Source organism: Galeopterus variegatus, unplaced genomic scaffold (genome assembly GCF_000696425.1).
Source record: "Galeopterus variegatus unplaced genomic scaffold, G_variegatus-3.0.2 Scaffold8674, whole genome shotgun sequence".
Taxonomy (NCBI): Eukaryota; Metazoa; Chordata; class Mammalia; order Dermoptera; family Cynocephalidae; genus Galeopterus; species Galeopterus variegatus.
The window spans coordinates 62,394-73,838 of record NW_007734785.1 but is presented as its reverse complement, the minus strand read 5'-3'; the positions used below and the strand labels follow the sequence as shown (position 1 = coordinate 73,838).

General features: G+C 57.4%; 1 pseudogene across 1 annotated transcript; it reads right to left on the bottom strand.

The window, feature by feature from the left end:
* Positions 1-7,240: 7,240 nt before the first annotated feature.
* Positions 7,241-11,439, bottom strand: LOC103608668 (annotated as a pseudogene). Its single transcript, XR_552081.1, has 3 exons — positions 10,802-11,439; positions 8,712-8,798; positions 7,241-7,305 (listed from the first exon to the last, which is right to left on the bottom strand). The product of XR_552081.1 is annotated as a neurotensin receptor type 1 pseudogene (transcript).
* Between the last annotated feature and the right edge of the window lie 6 nt (positions 11,440-11,445).

The window sequence follows — 11,445 nt, the reverse complement described above, 5'->3', positions numbered from 1 at the left end:
AAAAAAAAACCGCAAAAAAAGAAAAACATGTATCTAGTATCCAACCCCTTTTTGCCAACTTCTCCACCACCACCTGGTCTAAGGCCCCTTAACCACTCTCCCGGAAAGTGGCAGCAGCTTGCTACCCACTACCCCTGACCCCAAAATGCATTCTTAGCTGGACAGTCATAACAGTCCTCTTAAAGTGAAAGCCATGTCATGCTCTGCTCAGAATCTCCATGGCAGCTCACCTGTTCTAGAACAACAGCCACAGCCTGGTCTGTGAGGCCCTGCGTGATCTGCACCGCTACTTCCTGCTCTGTGCTTTCTCATTCCACTCTGGACACACTGGCCTCCTGCTGTCCCTCCACACACCCTCAGACGCCCACCCCACGGCCTTTGCACCTGCTGTTCTTCCTACCTGGAGTCTTCTGCTCTGTGCTTTCTCATTCCACTCTGGACACACTGGCCTCCTGCTGTCCCTCCACACACCCGCAGACGCCCACCCCACGGCCTTTGCACCTGCTGTTCTTCCTACCTGGAGTCTTCTTCCCAGGACACCTGTGCACTTGCTCCTTTAGAGTCTCCATGAGACCTTCTCTCACCCCCAGGTACAACAGCACGCCACCTGCCCTTCTCTGCTTAATATCTCCCTGCCGTGTTTGTTACTATTGACAGTCCATATACTGTATACATTTATTCTGCTTATTTTCTGTCTTCTCTGATGGGACGTGAGCTCCACAGAGGCAGAAATTTTTGCACACTTTGCTTGCTGCTGTGCCCCTGTGCCTGGCACATAGCAGGTGCTCAGTGGGTGGATGATGAATAGAAGACAGGAAGGAAAGGGGAGGTGGCCGCCCCAATGCTCAGCAGAGAATGCTCAGACTCACATGCTGGACACCTGGCCCAGGCCCTTAGCATCAGGCAGCAAATGTTCCTCAAAGGAGGTGGACAGACGCGGACCAGCTGTGAGTGGTTCCCAGGCCTTATCCAAGGGGGAACAATGCCAGGTACCTACAGTTCCCTCCATGGCCCTGCCCCCACCTCTGGTACAGGGAATGCTTTTAGGAGGAGAACAGCTTTGTTACCCTAAAACAATAGAACACAGGACCCCGGTCTGTCCTTAAGTGCTGCCATGTGATTGCTGTCAATATTAGCAACACGGGCCGTGGGAGCTGGTCACTGAGCCCTTGCTGGGGTCCAAGCACGATCCCAAGTGTTTCATGCACATTAAGTCAGACCACAGAGCCACCATTATCTCCAGTGGGCAGGTGAGGAAGCTGAGGCACAGGAGGTCACGCTGCTTGCCCAGGGTCCTGCAGCTGGCCAGCGGGGAACCCAGGCTCTGAGCTGCCGCTCTGTGCCACTAGGAATAAACCCCAAACCACCAGCCCCGAGCAGCAGGCCCTGACATGGGAGGCCCTCCCTCCCTGCCAGCCCTCCTTCCTTCCAGAGCTGGCCCTGGGTGTGACTGAGGCAGCCTCAACAGGGGCACAGTGGTGTAAAGCCCCCAAAACAGGCAGGGGCAGCTTCAGGTGGAGCCACCCCTCCCCACCTGCGCTAGGTCCACACGGTGCTGCCAGATGGACACCCTTTGTCCTTGGCCTTCTGGGCCAGGCAGTGCCCACTGTCTGACACCTCCAGGAGGAGCAGTGGGCACAGGGGGAGGGGGAGGTGCTGGGTCTGGCTCAGGTACCCCACCCCTCTCTGGGCTTCGGTGTCCTCATTTGACACTGGGGAGCCTGGCGGTTCCTCTCCTGGGCTGTGCTTTCGCTGGGGATGGCACCTGGATGGCCGCTGCACCTGCGCTGGCAGCAGCAAGGTTAAATGCCAGGCGCGGCTGGGGAAGAGCGGGGATCTCGGGCAGGCAGACCCCACAGCCATGACCTCAGCCACCTCCCCACCAGGTGCTGAGAACCAGAGCCTCTGCTCCCCTCTTCTCCCGCTCATGGAGATGGCATGGCGGGAGCATCTCTGTGGCCCCTGGCTGGTGACAAGGGCCCCAAGAACGTGAAGGGGCTGCTTGGGGGCTTCATGTCCTTTTAGGCCATGCCCTTAGTAGCTGTCAGAGCAGGAGGGCCTCAAGGTGTGTGAGGGCCTACAGAGAGAGGACCTTGCTGCCCCCAAACCGCCTTTAGAGAATGAACATCAGGACTCCCTGCTGCTTGTTTTTTACAGACGCACTGACACCGTATTTTCACACACTAGAGATTGCCCCTTAGTCTGCAGTTCCACGAGTTTTGATAAATGCTCAGCTGTGCAACTGCCACCACAACTGAGTTAAACAGCATTTCTACCATCCCAAAGTTCCCAGTGCTCCCGTGGCCACCCACCCTCCCTGATCTGCTTCCCATCCCATGGCCTCGCCTTTTCCAGAATGTCACCAAACGGGAATCACCCAGTAGCCTCTGAGTCCGGCTTCCTCCACGCAGCAAGAAGTGCTCCTTGGTGAGGCTTGCAGCTCAAATAAGACCGAAAAAAGGCTTGAGACTCTGTGCACGTGAGTCATCACATTCGCCAGAGGGGAGAGAAAGTAGAGCTGGGGCCACCCGGGGCCTGGGGAGGTGGGAACAGGGTTGGTGCTTGTGGGGACAGAGTTTCAGTGTGGGAAGATGAAGCTCTGGAGACGGGTGGCTGCACACAAGGGGTGCACTTAATGCCCCTGGACTGTGCACTAATATGGTTAAAATGGTGAATGCTATATTATGCACAGTCTACAATTCAAAAAATAAAGCTGAGAGTCTTTCTTCTCTTGAACACGGACTACCAGATAACCACGTGGGACTTCGCTTCTGTGGTTGGCTTTGCTTTCTACGATTGAGAAAAGTGAAGGCAGGCACTGCCTCCCGACATCCACACGTAGGACCGCCGCCTGCCCCGGGCCCTCCCCGTCCCAGCTGGCCCAGGACCTCCCACTCCTGCTCATGCCTGCAGGAGCCTCCTGTCCCCTGCCATCAAATCTTACCAGCTGGGAGTCTCAGTGCCTCTCAGGGTGACTCAGAGAAAATAACGGGAGGCTCTAAGCTCAGACGATGACAACAACTCCTGGCTGCTGTCCCCGCTTATGAGGGGGGTGATCCACTCATGGGGTGCTAGATGAACACAGGGTGGCTGAACCCCCCCACTGCCCTCAGCACCCCACAGAACCACAGCCAGAGCCTCAGGACACTCTTTGTCCTTGCAGATACAACATCCTCAGTCTTAGCACAGGACAAGCCCAGGAGAGCCCTAACATTAGGGTCCTGGCACAGCTGCGACCACATGAGTCTGAACTGCCCTGGATGAGTCACTCCCGAGAACTCCACACCTGGTGGGAGCCAGCCCTGGGCCCTGCATGCTCCGTCCTTTGTCACCCATCACACATGCAAGCCTGACCCCCAGGGGACACACTGGAGGGTCAGACTGGACACCCCTGGTCGAGAGCACCTCTGGGTTCCATCTCTCTAGCCGTGTGACAGGCACAGGCGGCTTTGCCTCTCTGCCTCCTGCTCTGGGAAACGGAACACAAACGTGGACCCTGAGGTCCGTCTGTGCATCCCCACCCCGCCGTCCCCCACCATGCCCCGACAGGCCAGGTCCAGCACCTGCACACGGCCAAGCCCTCCTCCTCCCAGAAGCCCATCCTCGCCTCACTCCTCATGGCCTGAGTCAGGCTGAGTGCCGGATTTCTAAAACCAAACTCTGTATTGTCAACATCTTAGCCTACTGATAACTTTTAATTAGGAAAAATTTCAAACATGTACAAAAAAAAGCCGCCAATACCCAATTTCCACAATTATCAATTCATGGCAATCGCGTTTCCTCTGTAGCTCTCTGCGTCCCGTCTCCCCAGACAAGGTTCAGTAAATGGGAGATGCAGCATCGGTTTGTCTGTGAATATTTGCATATGTACATCTAAAAGACGAGGGCTCTTTAGAAAAGTAAACCCACAATAGCTGCACAGCATGAAGAACGGACTTACAGCCAAACTTCCAGTCAGTCACTCCCCGTCGTCTCAGGACTTGTCTTTCCTGCTTTTACTGAAGCATTTTGCTGGTGGCCTCCTGGTAGTGCACCCCACCACGTGCCCCTGTCCCTTACGTCCCGTGGGTTGCAGCTGTCTCTAGAGGCTGCATCAGATTCGGATTCGATTGTTTTGATCCGAGGACGTCACAGAGGACCTCACCCAGACTCCCCTCGCGCCCGACTCTCTCCCCCTTGGGACGTCAACAGCTGCTGAGAACCAGCGCCACGTCCATTAATTCATCAGGAGTGCAGGCGGGGGTTCTGACGCTCTTGTCCCTTCTTCATTAGCTGGAGTATTTCTACACTGACACATTGCCCTTCTCTACTCCTGGGTTATTCTAAACTACCGTTTGTATAGAAAAGGCAGGAAAAATGCTTGATTCTTCCCCTACAAAGGGTCATGGACTTTTCAGGCAGGAGGAAGTGTGTGGTTTGCCCTGCCAGCTGTGTCCGACCCCTCGTGCTGCAGATGAGAAACCGTGGCCAGCCACGGAGTGGAGCTGCACAGAGTGGGCAGTCCTCCTGTGGGTCCATTTCCCACTCACAACAAGGTCTGATGGGGTGGGGCTCCCTCTGCCTCGTGCAAGCATTCTCTGTTCCTACAGAACCCCACACAGCACTCCTTCTGCAACCTTCTAACTCGGAAAAGTTCCAAACTGCAGAAAGTTTGCAAGAATAATACGAAGAGCTCTTCTCTGCCCTTCGCCAGGCCCATTGGCCCCACTCCGGGCCGTCTGGTCCCACCACAAGCAGCGTGCCCACTTGTTTTATCACCTGCTTCCTCTCCTGCATGTATCCACAGTCTTGTTCTGGACGTCACCCTCCCTGGCCTGGAAATCCCTCTGTTCCTATTTCCCAAGATCAAGATGTTCCCTTACAGACCACAGTAAATTCATCAAAACCAAGAAATCTAACCCAGCACCGATGCAGTGTTACCAACCGATGTGCGGGCCTCCCCAGCTCTGGCAGGTGACTCAGCGGTGTCCTGTGCAGTGCTTCCCTCTCCGGCCCAGGAACAGATCTGAAACCCTGCGTTGCGTGTGGCCCCTCAGCCTTTCTTTGTCTCTCACGACCTAGATGAGTTTTGAGCACAGGCCCATTGTNGGCCCCTCAGCCTTTCTTTGTCTCTCACGACCTAGATGAGTTTTGAGCACAGGCCCATTGTTTTGTAAATTGTCGCTCAATTTAGGGACGTCCTGATGCTCCCTCGTGATTGGACTGAGGTTCTGCGTATGGAAGGCCCACACAGCACCGTTTCTTGTGACGCTCACTTCGGTGGCTGGGTGGGCTGGCATCTGCCGCGTTTCTCCGCTGGGATGTTGCTTCATGGGAGACACTTTGAGATGATGGAGAGACCCTGTCATGCCTCAAACTTCACGCCCTCATGTCAGCATTGAGGATGCCGCGCCAGTTACGACCGACACAGTCCAAGATTAAGCCATGGCTGGATGGAAAAATGAGACGGTCAAGGAGTGGGGAGAGAACACACGCAAGACCGAGGGGTCTCGGGGAAACTCCTGAGTTGGACGGTGCTGGACAGCCAGTGGTGGCACAGAAGAGACATCAAGGACATGTTTGACGGCCTGACTTATTGGAGCCAGTTTCCTTCCTTGTGGAAACAGGTCTCAGTGGCTACTCCCTCCGTGGAATCCTGTTGGCCTTTAACGGCCCAGGTGCTCTCCAAGCCACCTTGGGATCGACCTGCCCATGGACTCTGAGCAGGTGGAGGTGGCGTCCAATTCCTCCTGCATGAATTGGAGCCAGAGACAGCTCCCCACCCCTCGCCTGGCCGCTGAGAGGGAGGGTGTGCCCCCACTTCCACCCCTACCTTGGCTGGCCACTGCCTCTGAGGTCGGGGTTCACTCCCAGCCAGGAGCACTTGTGTCTGCAGTAAATATGAAAGTGGTTTTCTGAGAAAACAAAGGCCAAGGCAGAGGCTAAGCCCCCGTGAGTAAGTTCCTTTGGCCATGGAACGTGGCAGCAGCCGCGGGCAGCAGGTCTGATGGACTCGTGCCTGATGATGCTGGGAAGAGCTTTGCTGGAGTGTGTGGCCATGGGGGAGGGGCCTCTGAAGACTGATCAAAAGACGCAGCCACTCAGTTCAGTGCCCCCCCATCAGCCCTCCCCAAGACCCCTGAGCTTGGCCGGTGTGCAGATGGGCTGCTCTGACCGGGGAGGCTGCTAGTTTCTCTCCTGTCGCTGCTCACAGAGCAAAGGGTCCTCAGGATGGAAAACATGTCACTGCTGGGTCATGCATCACGAGGACTGTGTATTTACTGCAAACCAGGTTTCAGTGGAGGGGAGTCCGGCTACTCCCAGGACATCTGCAGCGACTGCTCCTGGTCACCCCAGTGCTAATAAAGGGCCAGGTTTTGGGGCATTCAGGCCCCCTGCCCTGTGTCCATTAGTGTCGAGGGCTGGAGATGCCCCTGATGCCAGGGGGTCTCTGCTCTGCGGCCTGTTTAGAGAAGTCAGGCCATGNGGAGCGCCTCCGCACTTCCCAAGCGGCGCACTAGCGCAGTGCGCCACCGGGCCGGCCCTGTTTGGGGGGTTTTGATTGTTTGGTATATGAGTCCTTTATCAGACATGACTTTTGCAGGAATTGTCTCCCATCTGTGGTCTGTGTTTTCATTCTCTTGAAAGCAGTGTGTGGCCATGGGGGAGGGGCCTCTGAAGACTGATCAAAAGACGCAGCCACTCAGTTCAGTGCCCCCCCATCAGCCCTCCCCAAGACCCCTGAGCTTGGCCGGTGTGCAGATGGGCTGCTCTGACCGGGGAGGCTGCTAGTTTCTCTCCTGTCGCTGCTCACAGAGCAAAGGGTCCTCAGGATGGAAAACATGTCACTGCTGGGTCATGCATCACGAGGACTGTGTATTTACTGCAAACCAGGTTTCAGTGGAGGGGAGTCCGGCTACTCCCAGGACATCTGCAGCGACTGCTCCTGGTCACCCCAGTGCTAATAAAGGGCCAGGTTTTGGGGCATTCAGGCCCCCTGCCCTGTGTCCATTAGTGTCGAGGGCTGGAGATGCCCCTGATGCCAGGGGGTCTCTGCTCTGCGGCCTGTTTAGAGAAGTCAGGCCATGGCCCCGTGAGCCAGACTCTGAGCTCCCCTCACCAGCCCACCGCAGGCCTTGGCGCCGAGGTCCTGCAGCCTTGAGCAGGGGAGATGCCCCTGATGCCAGGGGGTCTCTGCTCTGCGGCCTGTTTAGAGAAGTCAGGCCATGACCCCGTGAGCCAGACTCTGAGCTCCCCTCACCAGCCCACCGCAGGCCTTGGCGCCGAGGTCCTGCAGCCTTGAGCAGCACAGGCACCTCTGCACTTCTGAGGGAAAAGAGAGTCAGGGAAGTGGAACTCCCAGATTCTCTTCTGCTAGCTGTGGAGACGGCCTACAACATGGATAGGACACTGCGCAGGACCATGGTCACAAACTGTGTGTTTCTTTCTTTCTTTCTTTTTTTAAATGACCAGTAAGGGGATCTTAACCCTTGACTTGGTGTTGTCAGCACCACGCTCTCCCAAGTGAGCCATGGGCCAGCCACACACATTGTGTGTTTCCGTGTGCACATATGTGTGTGCATGTGTGTCTGTGTGTGCCCACATGCATGTGCAGAGACTCAGTCCCCCGGGCCTCAGAACATTGGGCCGCAGCTGGTCAGAGCCTCCCAAGCCTTCATCCCGGAACTGGGTAAGTGGGAGCCCACACAGGGACAGCATGTATCCAGGGTGCTGGGGCTGGAACCCAGACCAGAGCAGATGTGGCCCTGGAGCTTGGAGCTGGAGGCCACAAAGTGGCTGCCCTGGAAAAGGTGGCAGAGATGCTGCTGGGTCCTGCGTTGGGGCTGGGGGTCTCTAAGGTGGAACCAGGTGAGACCAGCCCCTGGGCTTGGTCAGATCTGAACCAGACACCCAAACCCAGGGCTCTGCTGTTATCGGTCTCCGGGGTACATGTCTGTGCACACATTCAGTACACACCCCTGGATGAATGAACACAGCTGGGGCCATCAGCCCTGAGGCCAGCTGCACAGAGCCTGTGACACCCAAGGTCAAAGTAGGAGGCTGGGTCTGGATGGCAAAAGGATCACACAGGACTCGAGGTCGACCCACACAGGCACGGCTGCATGTCTGGGTGGTCGGAGGAGGGACAAGACAGTGTCTGAGTCCCCGGGTTCTCCTCCCACATCCCTGTAGGCATCAGGGTTGGGTCTGGGGACTTTAAGAGAAGCTCTGTATCCTGGCTGCTGGCCTGGGGGTGGCCCTGCCCTGTCCACTCCCCAGCCCTAGGCCCCATGCTCAGAAAATGCCCAGCTATGTTCAGCGACGATTATTCAAAGTTGCTCAGAAATTCTATCATCAAACCACCTCATTTCTAAACATGACCCTGTCTACAAGTGTCCAGACTGGAGTCCCACAGGTACAGAGGGCAGCAGGCCTCATGGTGGACTCGGGATGGCTGAAGCCCCGTTTTGGGAAGAGGGGCCACCATGACTGGGCAATGCCTCAGCACTTCCAAACATGGCCAGTAAGAGACACATGGGTGAGTGTGCCCAGCTCCCCTCGTGCCAGACGTCATTGTTTGAAAACAGTGGACCTTCTCCCAGATCTGCCAGCCAGCCCAGAAACCCACGTGGGGACCATAAAACCCCTCCACCCCCGGGAAACCTTTCCTAAAATGGCAGGTGGTGGTGCAGGAGGGTGGGGGAGGGCCAGGATGTTCTTTTCAGACTCACGGAGCAGCTGCCAGGACCCAAGAAGCCTGGCGAGTGCTGTTAACTGTGTTCTCCAAGGGCTCAGGAAATGCCCGGCCAGCGCTGCGTCTGTGGGGTGCAGACGGGGCCTGCCCCAGTCAATACTCAATGGCATCTGCGCGTGGACAAATGACCAGGACTCGGCCACAGAGCGACATGGAGCATCACTCTACGCAGCACCCCAGCAACAAGACTCACAGGAATGGCGCTTTGGGGCGATTCCTTGGACCTGCACAGAGATGATGCATCTAGGGCTGGGCCGGGCTGTCCTCCAGCTCTCTCTGCTTTGCTGCTGTTGTTTCTGATGACTGCAAAAGGCCAGGCTGCCCCTGACCATGCCCGGCGGGGGGCCTTGGAGGAAGGCAGGGGGATGGGAGTCTGAGTGGAGGCGTCTCCTGGCTGGGCAGCGGGTGTGGCTGGCCCCTCTGTCACCAACCCAACTGTTAAGTCAAACCTTCTGGAGGCAGGTGGAGTGGCTGGTGCCCCCCAGGGCCCTCAACTGACTGCCAAGAGGTCCCACCGGGCAAAGCAACATGAGACCCCCAAGGACGGAGGGAGGTGATTTCTCACTCTGTTGGCCACACATGGGCCTGTTTGCTTCTGCCCTGGCACAGGGAAGGGGCCCTGCCGCAGAGGCCGGTGGGCTCTGACCCATCCCCCTACTGCAAGCAGGTGCTCGGGAAGGGCTCCTCATGCGGGGGCCACCTGTAGCTACAAGTTCCATGTGCTGGCGGTGGGGCTGGGAGTTGCATTCTGCTCCCACAGCACACATCGGCAGTGGCTGCTGGAGAGTCAGTCATAGCCCAGAGATTGTCAGGCAGACCACAGCCCCTGCCCCACCCTGCCGTCTCTCCCACCTGCATGCCATCATAACCCGGCTTCTGAGATAGCCGTGGAAGGTCTGCTAGCAAGCTGCCCATGGCTCAGGGTGGGAAGGGCCAGCCAGACGGGGATGGCCAGCTGCCCTGCCCATGTTCTAACTAGGCAGAGTGCAGGGAGACCCTGTGCAGATCCTTCAACCCTTTGCCTTCCTTTCTCCACCCTGGGATGGAAAAAACACCACACCTCCATGGCTACCCATGTCCTAGGGCCAAGGTACTGTTCAACGTGTTATTTCTGTCCTGACTTACTCTGGAAACCCTCCTCTTACCTCAGGGCCTTTGCCGGCTAAGCCTTCCCCACCCGCGGCTGAAATCCCCCCACCTGTCAGGCTGCCTCGTCCAAGCTGACTCCCAAGGAGGGTTCTCACTTGGGTTCTCAAGGCATTTTTCTCAGACCCTTGGAGGGCTCTTGGTCACTTGGCTCCAGTTTTATTCACCTCGCCATGACCCCCACAGCACACCCAGATTTCTTATACTCTTCCCAGCAGAAACAACATCATCACCACCATCAACAACAGCAATAATAGTAACTGCGAGGGCCTCTCTGTGCCAGGGACCATGCAAACGCTCCTTACGAGTTCTCTCCCAAATGCTCTACCTTCCGAGGCCAATGCTATGATCACCCCACTTCGCAGATGGAAAAACTGAGGCTAGACAAGGGACCAGCCCAAGGTGACTCCCAAGTTTGGGCTGGAGCAAGGCAGCCAGAAGGCACTGGGGGAGCTGGTCTGGGGGCTTCTGCTGCTGAGGAGAGGGGCAGATAAGCTCCTGGGAGCACAAAGCCTCTAGAGAAGCTGGTGAAAGGGACCTTACCCCTTAAAGAGGTGGGCCCCAGCACACACAAGTCTGCATTAGACCTTAGAGAATCTGGAGACACCTGAGGTCCATCCATGGGCCCCAGGGAGACCTGGGGCTGATTGGGGCTCCAGCTCCCTTCAGCAGATGAGATGAGACTGAGGCTGGGACTCTGGAGCGAGAGGTGAGAAGGGTCAGGCTGCTCCTGAGGGCCCCTCTCCCCTTCTCAGCCTCCCAGGCATAGACTTTCTCAGTGACATTTCTCCAAGTCCCTGTGTCCAGATAGTATGCCACTGGAAACTAGCTTTGTGGTGAAGGAAAGGGAAACACTGAGGTTTCCCCGAGGGGGTGGCTACTGACGTCCCCCTTGCGAGACCCAGCCTGGTGCCCGCAGACCCCTGTTTCCTCCCGGCCCTTCTCCCCCGGAAGAGGCTGCTCACCTGGATGACAACCTTGACGGTGGCGGTGTGGACGATGGGTGTGCACACCAGCCCGCCGGGGTGCTGGCCGTCTGCGCTGCGGTTCTGCTGGCCCATGGTGAAGATCATGGGCACAGCCAGCAGCCCCGAGGCCAGCCAGATGGCGCTGATGAACTTCTTGGTGCGGCTGCGGGACATGAGGGTCTTGGCCTTGAAGGGGTGACAGATGGCCAGGTAGCGTTCCACGCTCAGGCTGGCCACGTTAAGGGCCGTGGCATAGGTGCAGGCGTCGCGCAGGAAGTAGTAGCCGCGGCAGACGGCGTCGCCGAAGGCCCAGGGGTGGTGCACCCAGATGAAGTTGTACAGCTCTACGGGCATGGCCAGCAGCAGGATGAGCAGGTCGGACAGCGCCAGGCTGCCCAGGTGGTAGTGCACGGTGCTCTGTAGGTTCTGCAGCGACTTCTTGCGCGCCAGCGTGAACGCGGTCACCGAGTTGCCCACCGTGCCCACCACGAAGAGCGCCAGGTACACGGCCGTCACCAGCACCTTGGAGTAGATGTCGGTGTTCACGTCCAGGTCGCTGCTGGGCGCCGCCAGGACGCGCTCCGAAGCGTTGCCCGA